Source organism: Odocoileus virginianus, chromosome 12, assembly GCF_023699985.2.
Source record: "Odocoileus virginianus isolate 20LAN1187 ecotype Illinois chromosome 12, Ovbor_1.2, whole genome shotgun sequence".
NCBI classification, from domain to species: domain Eukaryota; kingdom Metazoa; phylum Chordata; class Mammalia; order Artiodactyla; family Cervidae; genus Odocoileus; species Odocoileus virginianus.
This window is the reverse complement of record NC_069685.1, coordinates 55,697,854-55,712,558: the sequence shown is the minus strand read 5'-3', so window position 1 is coordinate 55,712,558 and position 14,705 is coordinate 55,697,854. Positions and strand designations below refer to the sequence as shown.

The window sequence follows — 14,705 nt, the reverse complement described above, 5'->3', positions numbered from 1 at the left end:
CTATATAATGAGACTATGATTCATCACTTCCTTACCTCCTTACCTGATAGGATTGTAAGGTGTAATATAGGTAAATCATCCAAGTGGCTGACAGAGTAAGTGGTATCAGTCATCATCACCAACCTCATCACCACCACCATCACCACTTCTTTTGTCTCTTCCTCCTCACCATCACCATCATCGTCATTGTTATTGTCATCACCATCATCATTACTAACACAATCATCAACATCACCATCACTGCTCCATGGAAAAACACTCTGATTTGCCCACACTGGGCTAATTCTGACCCAGTTAATTATGGCCACATTATATATGGAACTTCTGGAGCCAGTCCCTGTTGAGTGTTGGCAGCTGGTGGTTAAAGGGAATGAACAAGGCAAATGCTCAAAGTTCTGAGGTATTCTCTGGTTTGGTTTTGTTAGAACAGCACTGAGGACAGTAGGGGGTTCCCTGCTGTTCCATTTGGATCTGTTGTTCAACTCTTCCCCTTACCTGCTGAAGAGCCCAACAACGGTTCAATATGCTCTACAATCATTCTTGCCCAGCTGCAGGTTTTGAGGTTTAAGTCTACTAATTAGTCCATAATTGATTCTAATCTAGGGGATGCCACTAAGTCCACTGGATCCCGGGTAGGTAGGATTTTGTGATGCAAGGGTGGCAGGGGTGAAGGGACAGAAGAACCAGGGAAGGTCTGAAGCTCTGGGTATTGCTGAATCTTGATGGAAGTGGGGGAGAGGAGAAATTCCAAGTAGAATGAGGACACAGAAAAGGAAGATGGCAACAGAATGTGGAAGGGAGTCGAGTACAGTGGCTTTGTCTGATAGAAAAGAAGAAGAAAAGAAGGAAGAGGAGGGGAAGGGGGGAAGAGGAAGGGAAGGAAAAAGAAGAAGAGGAAGAGGACGAAGGAGAGGAGTGAACAAAAGCATCAGTAGCCGAAGCTGATGAGAAAAAATTATAAAGCTGCTGCTGCTGCTGTTGATACATCAATGAAACTGATAATGATGAACATGAAGATAAGATGTTTCTGAGCGACACTCAGCCTCGGGGAAGCCAAGTTCTAATTAACACAGACTTCTGGAAACGGCCTCTTTCCCCCTCATTATGCTCGGATCTGTAATGCACACCTGCCCTCTGAGCCATCCCCCAGGTCCCCCTCTCCCAAGAAGAAAAGAAAGAACCCTGAGGGCTCCCCTCGACAATTTCAGAGTTCTGGTTCAAAGGAGGGTGCTTGGGCTTAGAGAGCTCTGCCCTGTGGTGGAAAGGGGGCTTTGAGGGCAGCTGGTAAATCATTTACCCAAGTGGCTGGACAGAGGAAATTGCTGATCCCATATCACCAACCCCTGGAGGTGGAGACGGGGCCCCCATAACACAGGCTTGTCCAGGGGTGGAAAACAGGGTAGTGGCCTTGCTTCCGATGCTGATATGAATAAATCTCATTTCTTTTCTCCAAGAATGCCATGGAGACGGTAACTAAACTAACTTCCATGTATTGAGGGATCATCATTTACTGGGTGCTGTCTTCTGCTTTTACATATCTTTCGAACTTCACATGAGAACTATGAGAATGTTTTTTTATTCAATTGAAGCTTATGAAATTGCTGACATTCAAACATTGCTTAAGTATAAAACTGGCAATTTCATATGATTCAATCTATTATTATTGTTGCTACTGGAATCTCAGAGGGGTGAAATAACTTACCCAACATTACCCAGCTCCAGTGTTAGGCTAAGCTCCTTACCCTGATCAGGAAATTCACATGTCTGGATACTATTACCTCCCCAGCCTCCGTTCTTTGTTGCTTCCCTCTCTCCCCTTCTTCGAGTCTGTGTTTCCTCACTTGTAACTGAGGCTGTGACAAAGAAACTGCCCTTTGCTAAGCATTTAGTAGGTTCCAGCACTGTGCTGAGTACACTACCCTTGTCACCTGATTTTCTGCTCCCAGCCCCACTGTGGTACAGGAACTGCTCAGAGCCGATGCATGCACAGGCCTGAGTTCTGAGTCTGCACATAGTAGAAGCCCAGCTAATGTCCATATTCTTATGACCCCTCTTTCAGGAGTCACAGCATCAGAGCAGGAGGGAAGAGTACATCCTGCGACCAGGAATTAAGCCACCTTCCTCCTGGAAGCCACATCCTCTTGGTCAAGTGAACACGTGCCAGGCACACAGAGGTCCCTCCTGTGGTTTCACTCCTGGGAAGTGAGAGGTGGGAGAGGAAGGCAAGTCTTCCACATATCTTATCGTGAAACACAGACACATTTCCCTTGCAGACGTGAATGACCCCTCACGGTGGATGAGTTTGACGAGATGTTATGCCAGATCCCCTTCCTACAGCACCTGTCTGGGAATGAAAGGAGGGATCGGAAGGAAGCAGACACTTGTCTTGCACTTTTGGGTTATTCGGAGCACTTTGTTCTATTGTTGGTTCTTTGGTCAAGCCATTCATTTGCTAACCATACAAATGAATGGTGTATCACTGTTCTAGGCGCATTCAGGAGCTTCTGATCTCGCCACTTGCAGATTTGTGTGTGTTGTTTGACTCTCTAAAGGCTGTAGCTTGAGACGGTCCCCTGGGAGCCATTCTGCCAGCAGCTGGTCTAGCTCCCTGTAGGCTGTAGGTGCTTCGACGCTGATGGGTGAATTAGACCATGTTACACTAAGGAAGGAATGGAATAATAACACCTAACAATGTAGGAGACACGGGTTTGATCCCTGGGTCAGGAAGATCGCTGGAGAAGGAAATGGCAACCCACTCTAGTATTCTTGCCTGAAAAATCCCATGGGCAGAGGAGCCTGCTGAGTTACATTACATGGGGTGGCAAAGAGTTGGAGACGACTGAGCGACTGTGCACACACGAAAGGAAGGAATGACTACCCGCTCTAGTATTCTTGCCTGGGAAATCCCATGGTGGGCTACGGTCCAGGGGGTCACAAAGAGTCAGACACGACTGAGTGACTCACACGCGCACTAAGGAGAACGGTACTGACCTCTGTGTGTTCTCATCCAGGCACACTGTAGGCACATCGAAACATCCAGATGAATATCTGTCAAATGGAAGTGAATTGGAGCATAGACATTCCCACTTCTTCCCCAGTCTGGCTGGGGTTTGGGGAGAGGCGGGGTAGGGCCTGTTTTTATTTGCTGTCGCTTTGGTTTGATTTTCACCATATCGACTTCCCTGGAAGGGAAGGGGCCCCTCAGGTGAATGGCGAGGAACCCCAGATCAGGCCTGGCTTATATTCTCATAACTTTCTCATATTACCAGCTCTGGATACCACCGCACAGGCCACCTCATTGTGTAAAAAAGTCCCCCCAGATTCCTGCTGGACCGTGCGACCATCCTAACTTCCCCCAAAACAAATCCCCCAAGCATAACCGCCAGGCATTCCCTAAAGTGAGTGACCCTCAGGCACACAAGAGGTGCACCAGAAGCAAAAAATAATAGACTGCCTTCATTCTGCCTGAGGCCCGCGATGCAACGCCATAAAGCATATGATTTAGGATATTAAATGCCGCTGGTGATGAGAACGTCGTGTAAGATTTGCTTTGCGACGTCTTTCTTCTCAAAGTGTCATTAAAAATGATTTATAGGGGAGCCTGAATCTAAGAAACAACACGATTAGAACTGAGGGTTGGGGAGATCGGGTTTCCCAGGCAGTCTTGCCATGCTGTCCCAGGGAAGAAAAGCCTGCGAGCGGGACTGCAACCAAGTGTTTCAAAGTCGAGTGCACGCGTGCAGAAGGAACACGGGCTCCCTGCTGAGGGGAAAACAATGAAGCCTTGTGGGACACTGTAAAGTGCTTGTTTCAAAAGGTGAGTTCCAGAGGGCCAACCTGGAGGAGGCTTCTTTGCAGAAGCCTGGGGAAGTGAGGTTTCACCCAGGACCACACTGGCCACTCTTCAACCTGGACTTGATATGCTACTGTCACCTTTTTACATAATAAGAACGTAAAGGCCTCATGTGTCGTTTATCTTTATTACGTGCCTGGCACTTGGCACAGCAACCCTAGGAAATCAAACGTTATTGTTATCATTCCTATTTCACAGATGAGAAAACCGAGACCCAGAGAGGTGAAGTATCCCTCACAGTTGCATAGAGGATTCTAACACAGGCAGCCACACTCCAGAACCCAGACGCTTAACTTTTCCTATCCACAGAGTTGTAACTTCTAATTTAAAGCTACGCCAAATATCCCTTTTGCTTCACTTTGTCCATATCTCTGTCTCCCCAAAAGCTGCCATTAAGTAAGCACCAACTATGGGCTGCTCCCCTGGGGGCTTGCTCTATGTTTTGCATGATCTTCATTACCATTCTGCCAAACTGGAGGCGCCCTTGACCCTATTCAACTGAAACTTGAGGAGTAAAGTCCCACATTGAATAAGCAGCTAAGCAGGGAATAAAATCAAGTTAGCCTGATTCCAAAGGAAACCGGTTTGCCTGGAGGCTGTGTTATGCAAAACGTCACAAGGTGTCATTTTGGGGCCTGAGAGTTAGTATGCTTCTTATAGATCAGAGTCTTCTGATCTGTAAGAAATCTCTAAGAAATCATGGCAGGGTTTAGAAGAGTGGGTTCGGGGCTGGGAGACCCTCTGCAGCCTGTCTACTTTGAGCTCTGCGTTGCCTCTGCCTGGTGGACCAGAAAGGTTGGGCTTCTCTGGTTGGGCTAGTTCTTTGAGGACAACCTCCACTATCTCACAATTATGGTTTTATTGCTGTTGTTACTATGGTATGTTAGAGCAATTTTCCCTTATAGAAGTCTCCATAAATGTTTGCTGGATGAGCCAAATGAAGAGAGATTATGAAAGAAGGAAACATTTGAAGCAAGGAAAGAGAAAAAGAGGAGAAAAGCAATTCATCCAAAATTGCAAATCAGAGAAACGGCCACAGACTTGTTTTGTGTTATCCGTTTGCATCAGTCACGTTAAGTGCATCATTACAGTAACATAAGTTACTGCAGCAACAAATAGCCCTCACATTTTAGGAGCATAAATAACATTTACTTTTTGCTCTTCTAACATGTTCACTGTGTTTCTGCCGGTGGTGGGGTCAGTGGTGGTTCCTTTGCTGGTTTATTACAGTATCTCAAGAATTGAGGCAGAGTTCTTATCACTTCAAGTGCTCCCATTGTAACTGAGGCAATGAGAAGATTCTGGAGGGGATGCTGCATTGGTTTTTATAGTTTCCACCTGGCAGTGATGGGACATTTCACTGGCCACAATGAGTCACAAGACCGTGCCCAACTTCAAGGTCACATCCATCTTGTTCCTGGGCAGGGTCACCTCCAGAAATATTTGGCAAATGGCACCAGTGAGAACCACAGAGTTGACGCAGTTCTTGGTGGTGGTGGTGGAGTTGCTAAGCCGTGTCCAACTCATGCAACCCCCTGGACTGTATGTAGCCTGCCAGGCTCCTCTGTTAGTGAATTCTCCAGGCAAGAATACTGGAGTGGGTTCTCATTTCCTTCTCTAGGGGTGATCTTCCCAGCCCAGGGGTCAAACTCAGGTCTCCTGCACTGCAGGCAGTTTCTTTACCAATGGAGCTACAAGGGAAGTAGTGAAGGGCAAACACTTTGTAACCAGATTATTTCTATGAGTTCAGAGATCTAAGAACTGGGGAGTCTGGCAGCACTGACCCAAGCTATGGTGGCCCTTAGAAGAGGCACACATGCTCCACGTTGCTGCTGGCCCCACCTGGCCCACTTCACTCATTTTGGTTAGGTGCCTGGCTCCTGGGAGCATTTGGCGTGCAGACGTCTGGTTTGGAAGGATGAAAAGCGCCGCTCTGAACTCACTCTGGCATTTCATTCCCATCACCAGATGCCCTTATGATCTACTCCCATCCCAGAGATAAATAACGCTAATACCCTGGAGGTGCCTTGCACAGTCCAGGGATAAGACGGGCGGGCTGCAGTGCTCAGGCTTGTTGGCAACAGTGGGATTGCCTAAGCCTGTGAAGGGCGTGTCCAGGGGATTCATGAAGTTGGTGGAGGGAGTGTGAGTCTATAGGAGGAACTGCAGAGCCCACGCCTCTGGTGAGCGGATGTCCAGCTAGTGGAAGCTAAGGCAGGCAGCTGCTTCTCCTGGGAACCTCCTGTTTCCTTTGAGCTGCTGCTGCCCATACAACTCCTCTGGGTTCCCCGCAGCCCCATGTGAAAGAGGTGTGAGAACCTTTCTGTGCAGTCAGCAGCTTGGGGTTGAGCCAAGTGTTGTGTTCCCACCCAGTAGGGGTAGAGGGACTACGGTGGGAAGATGTAAGGTTGTACTCAGCAAGAGAGTACATCAGTCAGCGTTGTTGTGGTTGCTGCTCCTCAGTCGTGTCTGACTCTGTGACTCCATGCACCGCAGTCTGCAGGCTTCCCTGTCCTTCACCATCTCCCAGAGCTTGCAAAATCTCATGTCCATCAAGTTGGTGATGCCATCCAACCATTTTGTCCTCTGTCATCCCCTTCTCCTCCTGCTTTCAGTCTTTCCCAGCATCAGGGTCTTTTCCTATGAGTCAGCTCTTCACATGAGGTGGCCAAAGTATTGGAGCTACACCTTCATCATCAGTCCTTCCAATGAATATTCACAATTGATTTCCTTTAGGATTGACTGGTTTGATCTCCCTGCGGTGCAAAGGACTCTCAAGAGTCTTCTCCAGCACTACAGTTCAAAAGCATCAATTCTTTGGCGCTCAGCCTTCTTTATGGTCCAACTCTCACATCCATACATGACTACTGGAAAAACCATAGCTTTGACTAGACGGAACTTTGTTGGCAAAGTAATATCTCTGCTTTTTAATATGATGTCTAGGTTGGTCACTACTTTTCTTCCAAGGAGCAAGTGTCTTTTAATTTCATGGCTGCAGTCACCATCTGCAGTGACTTGTAGGTTAGATTATGTTGCAGTAACAAACAACCTCAGAATCTCAGTGACTGAAAACAACTAGAGATTATTCTCACACACTACTTTCACTCACTTGACATACGGATCTTGGATCAGCAGGACCCAAGCCACCTTGGCTCCACTTATTGTAGCCACTTATGGTAGGATAATGAATTACCCATCATCTTCAAAATTGTCAATCTCCCTCCTAAAGTCAGAGAGCTCTGGAGGGTGCCAAACAGTTAATCAAATCTCCTGTCCAGAAGTGACACATCTCTTCTCCCCTTCTTATGCCCCACTCAGATACTGGGGGGCCAGGAAATGCAGAGATTCAGATATATTTGGTGAACAAATTTGTGAATGACCACCACATTGGGAGGAGAGGCTATTGCTTTAATAATCACTACTACTAAAAAGACAGTATTAGACAAGGTCTTAATTCAATGCATCCATCATCAAGGCCACCAGGCCTCTGTACTTGGGGGGTCCAACTGTGAAGAACACCATTTCCTCTCCTCTTTGATATGCTTCTTCTCATCATGCAGGCTAACTGCCATCACCTTGTAGAAGGCCTTCCTGATCACTCTGTCTCAACTGATTTCTCTTTGCAACCACCTCCCACCCCATCCCCATCCCATGCATCACATTTGAAAATTTTTCTTTCTAATCCTCATCACTCTCTGGTCTATCTTTCAAAAAATTCATGTGTTTTTATATATATATATATATATATATAGTCTTTGTTCATTCTATCTCACGAGAATGCAAACACCATCAAGGCAGAAATGGGTGGTCTTCATGGCTATATTCCCATCATCTTGGGTAATGGCTAGAACATGGCAGGTGCTCAAAAAAGCCCTGTGGAATAAATTAGAAAAAAATACCTGCCCCCTAAATACACATGAATGAATGTAGGAACGACTGTGACTAACAGAACTCACACTTTTCTACTCCCCTCATTCACCTCGCCAGGCAAGCATTAGGATCAGTCCCATTCTGCAGAGCACTGAAACTCAAAGAAGCAAAATGGTTTACATGAAACCTGAACTAGAAAATGGCAAAGTCTGTATTTAAACCAGGGCTTGCTGAAGCTTCTGCCATTTCTGTTGGGCTGCCCTGGCCCTCAAAAGGCAGCTATTTATGAAGCCCCCAGGGTTTTAGGCCTGGGGTCAACTGCCAAGGTGAGGGGATAAATTCTAACCCATGGTCTTTGCCTTCTTTTCAACAGAATTCCTCTTTACTTGCCTAAGGTTTCAGCGATTCCATTTTTTTAGTATTTGCTATATGGATACTAGAAGGTTGAAAGGTGGACCTCTAGAAAGATACATCCACATCCTAACCCTCTCACAACCCGTGAGTGTGGCTTTATTTAGAAAAAAGGGTCTTTTCTCTTTTTCTGGTAGAGAAAGAGAAAACTAGGAAAGGGCAAACATTCAGAAACTAAATGAAGAAAGGAAAAAGTGATCAACTGGAACAAATGCTGAGAGGTTTGATTAAGATGAGGCAATGAGAACTGACGACAGATCTGATAGGATGTGGATGTTGGTAGAGGGGGGAAAGGGTCTTTACCAATGTAAGTAGGGCTTCCGTGTAGCTCAGTTGGTAAAGAATCTGCCTGCAGTGCAGGAAATCAGGGTTCAATTCCTGGGTCGGGAAGATCCCCCAGAGAAGGAAAAGGCAACCCACTCCAATATTCCTGTCTGGAGAATCCCATGGATGGAAGAGTCTGGCAGGCTACAGTCCATGGGGTCGTTAAGAGTTGGACACAACTTAACGACTAAACCACCACCACCACCAATGTAAGTAGGTTCAAGATCTTAAGGTGTGGACTTTGCTGGTGGTGCAGTGGTTAAGATCCTACACTTCCACTGCAAGGGAGTGGGTTCAGTCCCTGGTTAGGCAACTAAGGTCCTGCATGCCATGCGGCATGGCCAAAAAATAAAATATAAAATAATAAATGTTTTTAAAGAAAAGAAAATTTAAAAAAATATCTCAAGGTGGATTCATCCTGGATTACCCAGGTGGACCCTAACCTCAAGGACAAGTGTCCTTAGAAGAGAAGGATGAGAAGAAGATGAAGACACAGACACAGAGGAAGATGGAGGCAGAGGTTAGGGTTACATAGCCATGAGCCAAGGAAGCCAGCAGCCACCAGGAGCTGGAGGAGGCCAGCAAGCCTTCTCCTCTAGAGCCTTTGGAGGGAATCCAGCCCTGCTGACACCGTGATTTTGGACTTCTGGCCTCCAAACTAAGAGAGAATAAATTTCTGTTAGTTTAAATTAAAGCCACCAAATTTGTGGTTATTTGTTACAGCAGTCACAGGAAATTAATACAGGTTCATATCTCAGACACGATAAAGCTGTATAATTTGGACACTGGATTGTATTCATTAGAAATATCAGAGCTCCAGTCCTTTGCCCATGTCCTCAGGTGCCCCTTGCCCCATGCTCACTCATGTTTTGTTGTCCTGTGCCTCCATCCAAGACCATGGTCAGGCAACTTCATAACAGACCTGGTACTGACTATGACAAAGCCCTTTGTAACCTTCCCTGCAGTTCACACATACTCCCTCCCAGGTATCTGTGTTCTGTTGGAGTCTAGCACTAGACCCACAGTTTGAATCCCAGCTCTTCTGTTCACGGAGTCTTGGTTTCCTTTTCTGTAAAATGAACTCAATCTTAACTTCATGGAGTTGCGATTAGGCTTCAGTGGGCAAGTGTATTTAAAGCTCTAAGCAGAGTACTGGCATACAATGCATGCTTGCAATTATTGCTATTATGGGACCAATTTGAGAAATATAATTATTGGAGAGCTATGTGAACTCATCCGGCTCAAGTGAGTTTAATAAACTCTGCTGAGATGCTGTGGGGATGCATGGCGAGGTAGGATGCTGCATGTGCTCTGGAAGAAATGACTGAGATGCTCATCATAAAGTAATTACACTGGGTTAAATGGTTTGGCTTAAGGAAGGGCAAGAGCCCTGCCAAAATGGCCAAAGAGACTGTCTAGGGGGAAAAATCTGGGTTAGAGTCCAGTTCAGTAAAAAGGAAAAGGCCACATCTTAGATTAAACCCCGTAAGAAGCATATAGAGAGTAAAAGTACTTCCATATTTCTGTTCAACAAACCAGATGGCAAGAAATGTAAAATCAAGCTTATTAGGAGAAGACAGAAGAAACACATTTAAATGACTGTTTTCATCTATGCACAGCATGACATTGATGAAAATGCGAATTACAGTTGTTAAAAGGAGAATCTTTCACCAAGAGATGTCTTCGGTTACACGGTTCAACATTCTTCTTTTGGTCTAACACTAGAAGCAGGTCCATGTGACATGTCAGTGTCTCGATCAGTCTTTGAAAATTAATGGTCGAATCAAAGGCTGTCAGAAGGCCCTCTTCTCCTCTTGGCCTTTAAAAGAGATATATTAATTTGCACATCACGTCATTCCCTGGCATTCCAGCTGCCATCTACCATCTCCCGTGGAAAAAGAATTCTCCAGAATGCCCACAAGTGTGAGCATCACTGTCATTTCTCATTGGGTTTTGTTTGTTTCGGGCAGTACATGTCCAGGCTGTGTGATATGGATTCAGTGCCTTCTCATTAATAAAGCCAGCCTTCAGCATGTGGCCGCTTCCTTTCTCGCCATCCTCGGCACTATTCAAAGATGCTTTCCACTCCTCTGATTGGTTCACATCGACCCTCCAACCTCATTAACCTGAATCCCGTCTCTCTTCTCCCCAAGGGGAGGAGAAGCACGCCAGCCCTTCATCTTCCCCATTCCTCTTCCTCTCCACAGGCTGGGACAAACTCTCTGGAGAAATTCTCTTGTGTCAGGCATTGCAATCACCAGTTTCCTCAAGCAGAGTTCTGCCTGAGAGGATGGGGGTGTGTTTTTCATTTGAAATGAGTCCACATCTGGGACTCACTTAACTTGATTTGGGAAGTCCTGTGTTTCTGATCCAAAAAAACAAAACAAAATTTTCTTTTGGTGAAAATAAGCCTGATTTTTTTTTTCCCTTTCAGTGTGGATTGATTTGTCTTCCTTTAGATTTAGCTTAGAAGGAAAGAAAGAAGAGAAGAAGAGAGAGAGAGAGCAATGAACACTGAATCGACTTGGCTTAAGGACTGCCTTTCCTTGCTGGCCTCTGAGGCCTTACGTCTGTGGACTGATTGAATTATCCACTTCCATTGAAAGGGAGAAGGCAAGGATGGAATCCTCTTCCTGATTGCTGTCCCTTTGGGTTTCCTGCCCAGAAAAAAGTGGTGCAGGATGAAGGGAAGGCTATTAGAAACCACAAAGAAGAAAAATCATCTTGTGTATTGGCTAGCCTGAATTACCAGGGTATATATTCCGAACTTTATTCCATAGCAACTGAAGAGCCCTGGAGGATATCTGGATATCAAAAACATGCAATGAGCCCCACCCCCTAATGCATCTCTTTACTAAGATGTATAGATGATGCACCCAATATGAGAGAATCCAAGTGTGAAAATCAAACGCATGTGGGGGATGTGAAATGACATGATGATGATTTAACATAAAAACAAAATCATTTTCCCCCACGAGAATAACTGTAATTTAAAAAGTTAGCTAAACCCTCTACTTAAATTTTTATCTAATTTACAAAGAATGAGTGCTATGTATTTTTTCACTATAGTTTCTAATGTCTACATCCTCTACTTAAATTTTCATTTAAATTTCCAAAGAAATGGGGCTTCCCAGGTATCTCAGTGGTAAAGAACCTGCCTGCCAATGCAGGAAACATGGGTTCTATCCCTGGGTTGAGAATATCCCACATGCCAGGGAGCAACTAAGCCTGTGTGCCACAACTATTAAGCTTGTGCCCGACAGACCGTGCTGTGCAACAAAGCAAGCCACAGCAATGAGAGGCCTGCACATCGCAACGAGACAGCAACTGCTGCTTGCCACAACTAGAGAAAAGCCTGAGCTGCAATAAGACCTAGCACAGCCCCCAAATAAAGGAATTAAAAAAAAATTTTTCCAAAAAAAGAGTGACACATGTTCTTTTAATGTAGTGGTTCAGCTGGTAAAGAATCTGCCTGCAATGCAGGAGACCTGGGTTCAATCTCTGGGATGGGAAGATCTCCTTGAGAAGGGAATAGCTACCAGCTCCAGTATTCTGGCCTGAAGAATTTCATGGACTCTATAGTCCACAGGGTCCCAAAGAGTCAAGACAGGACTGAGCAACTTTCACAAAGCCCTTACTTAAAATTTTAATTTTCCAAAAATATGGATAGTTTTTAAAGAAATTCGCCTAAAGTGGACATGTACCTGTAACTCTCAGCAACTAACTTTCAATTAAAAAAAACACACACACACAGAAATATCATACATGTGAGAAAAAGACAGACACACAGACACACAAAGACACACACAAAGGCACACATACACATTCTAGGTATAATCTGCCAAAACTGTGCTTGTCAAACTTCCCACGACCCAAAAAATCATAGATAACTTTTAAGTATGATATTTATGTATTACTGTAGCACACGATAATTATTTACTTTTTTAAAAATTAAGACTGTGTAAGCACAGCAAAGGGGGGAAGTCTGGAAATACACTACAAGTTCTGGCCTCAGCCAAATCTGTGTTCAAATCACTGTTGTATCAGTGACTACCTCTATAATCTAGAAAAAGTTAATCAATCTCATACAGATAATAACATCTACTTTATGGGCCTTTCCAAGGGTGAAATGAGCTAAGATACTTACCACAATAACTGCTGCTTGATACATTTTAAAAAATGATTATTTCAGAATCAGAATTATGATTAAACATTATGAAATAAAATAACGTATTTAAGCATTTAGTAGAATTCCTGGAACTCAACAAATATTCAATAATTTTTAAGGACCTGGCCAAAGAAATAATCAACCCAGACATTCTTGAGTATGTTTAATGGAAAACAAGGGTGACATCAGCAGAAGCCTATAATTAGGACAGGAAATAGCAGTCTTTAAGCTTCTCACCAAGAGAACTGAATTTGACTTTTGTGGCAGAACCAAAAATTCAAACTGAGTTAAATCAGCTTTGGGAAGAAAATCAACCAGATACCATCTCATAAAGACTCTCCAAACGCTTTTAGCTAACATTTGTTAAATGCTTAACGTATATCTGGCTGTGGTTCCAAGCTCTTGATGTGTATTAACTCGGTTAACGCTCACAAAAGCCCTATGACGCAGGTACTGTTATTAGCCAATTTTACTGGTGAGAACGCCAGAAAACACAAAAAAGGTCAGTTACTTTTCTGAGACCACACTTAGCAAGAGTGCTAGAACGGGCCCAGGAACCTGAGTTTAAACATGACCTTTACTTCCTCTCACATATCTTCTCTATGACAGATTCCAGCCAAAGAAAGCCCTCTATCTAAAGATAAAAGACGCAAATATGGTAAATCGGCATTCTAAGTAACGGAAAGAAAGAAAAAGAAATGAGAACTTACCTGGGAAGCCATTGTGGAAACGCTGGTTGGAAGCACCGGCGTAAGCATCTGTCAGAGTGGCCAACAGGAATGCTGCATACTGAATTGTGATCAGAAGGGTCCAATAGGAATGCTCCATACTGAATGGTAATCTAAAAACGTCCAATAGGAGTGCTGCATACTACCTAGGTCAAATCAAACCAATTGAATGAGCTCAAATATCTGTTGTTAAAATGGCCTCCCTGGCTCAGTGGTAAAGAATCTGCCTGCAGTGTGGGTGGGGCTTGGGGGGGTGTTTCAATTCTTGGGTGGGGAAGATCTCTTCGGAAAGCAAATGGCAACCTGTTCCAATATTCTTTCCTGGGAAACGCTCCTGGAGTTTGTAATTTGAAAACTTTTTCAACTATGTAATTGAATTTTGACAAGTGCTTTTGAAAGAGAAGTCTAGGTTACCATAAGAGTGTAAATATCTGGATGTGATATTCAAAATATTTAACAACCAGTATAGGCTACCAACAGCTTCCCTGGTGGCTGAGTGGTAAAGAATCTGCCTGCTAATGCAGGAGAAGTGGTTTCAGATCCCTGGGTCAGGACGATCCCCTGGAGAAGGAAATAACCCATTTCAGTGTTCTTACCTGGGAAATCCTATGGACTTAACAGAGGAGTCTGGAGGGCTACAGTTCGTGTGCGGGGAGTCAGACACCACTTAGCACACAACTTAGCAACTAAACAACAACAACATTGCCTACCAACGGTTATGACTGGTACAGGGCGTAAATAACTCATATGCCGGGTCAGAGGAGGTCCCTTTCGGGTAGGACTAAGCTGGGCAGCAGAGGAAGCAGGGAAGTCTCTTGAGAAAGTGAGTTTAATTTTTGTTTGTTTGTTTAGTCCCAAAGTTGTGTCTGACTCTTTGTAACCCCACAGACTACAGCCTACCAGGTTCGTCTGTCCATGGGATTTGCCAGGCAAGAATACTGGAGTGGGGTGCCATTCCCTTCTCCAGGGTATCTTCCCAACCCAGGGATCGAACCTGTGTCTCTTGCCGGTGATTCCTGCATTGCAGGTGGATTCTTTACCTCTGAGGCACCAGGGAAGCCTTTTATTTTGATGTAATTGTGGAGTCACATATGGTTGGGAGAAATAAGACAGAAAAAGCCTGTGTACACGTCACCTGGTTTTCCTCAATGGTGACATCTTTCAAAACTACAGTACAGATCACCACCAGGGAGCTTAAATATTTTTGAAAATATTAACCCGAGTTTTGAGTAAGTTCCGCATGATCACAGAATGGAAGTTAGAGTTTAGAAAACGGGGGGAAAGTGAGTCTTCTTTCCTCTGTGTCTTCACACACACATTTCTTTCTGGAGTCATATATTGTTACAGCAGC

General features: G+C 44.6%; 1 long non-coding RNA gene across 1 annotated transcript in view; it reads right to left on the bottom strand.

Annotated features, from left to right (window-relative positions):
* Positions 1-14,076, bottom strand: part of LOC110137868 (uncharacterized) — a 60,334-nt gene extending 46,258 nt beyond the window's left edge. The window contains exons 1-2 of the long non-coding RNA XR_011490698.1: positions 13,951-14,076; positions 13,337-13,500 (exon numbers count right to left, since the gene is read on the bottom strand). This is a non-coding gene — a long non-coding RNA (uncharacterized lncRNA). The remainder of the gene's footprint in view (positions 1-13,336; positions 13,501-13,950) is intronic.
* Between the last annotated feature and the right edge of the window lie 629 nt (positions 14,077-14,705).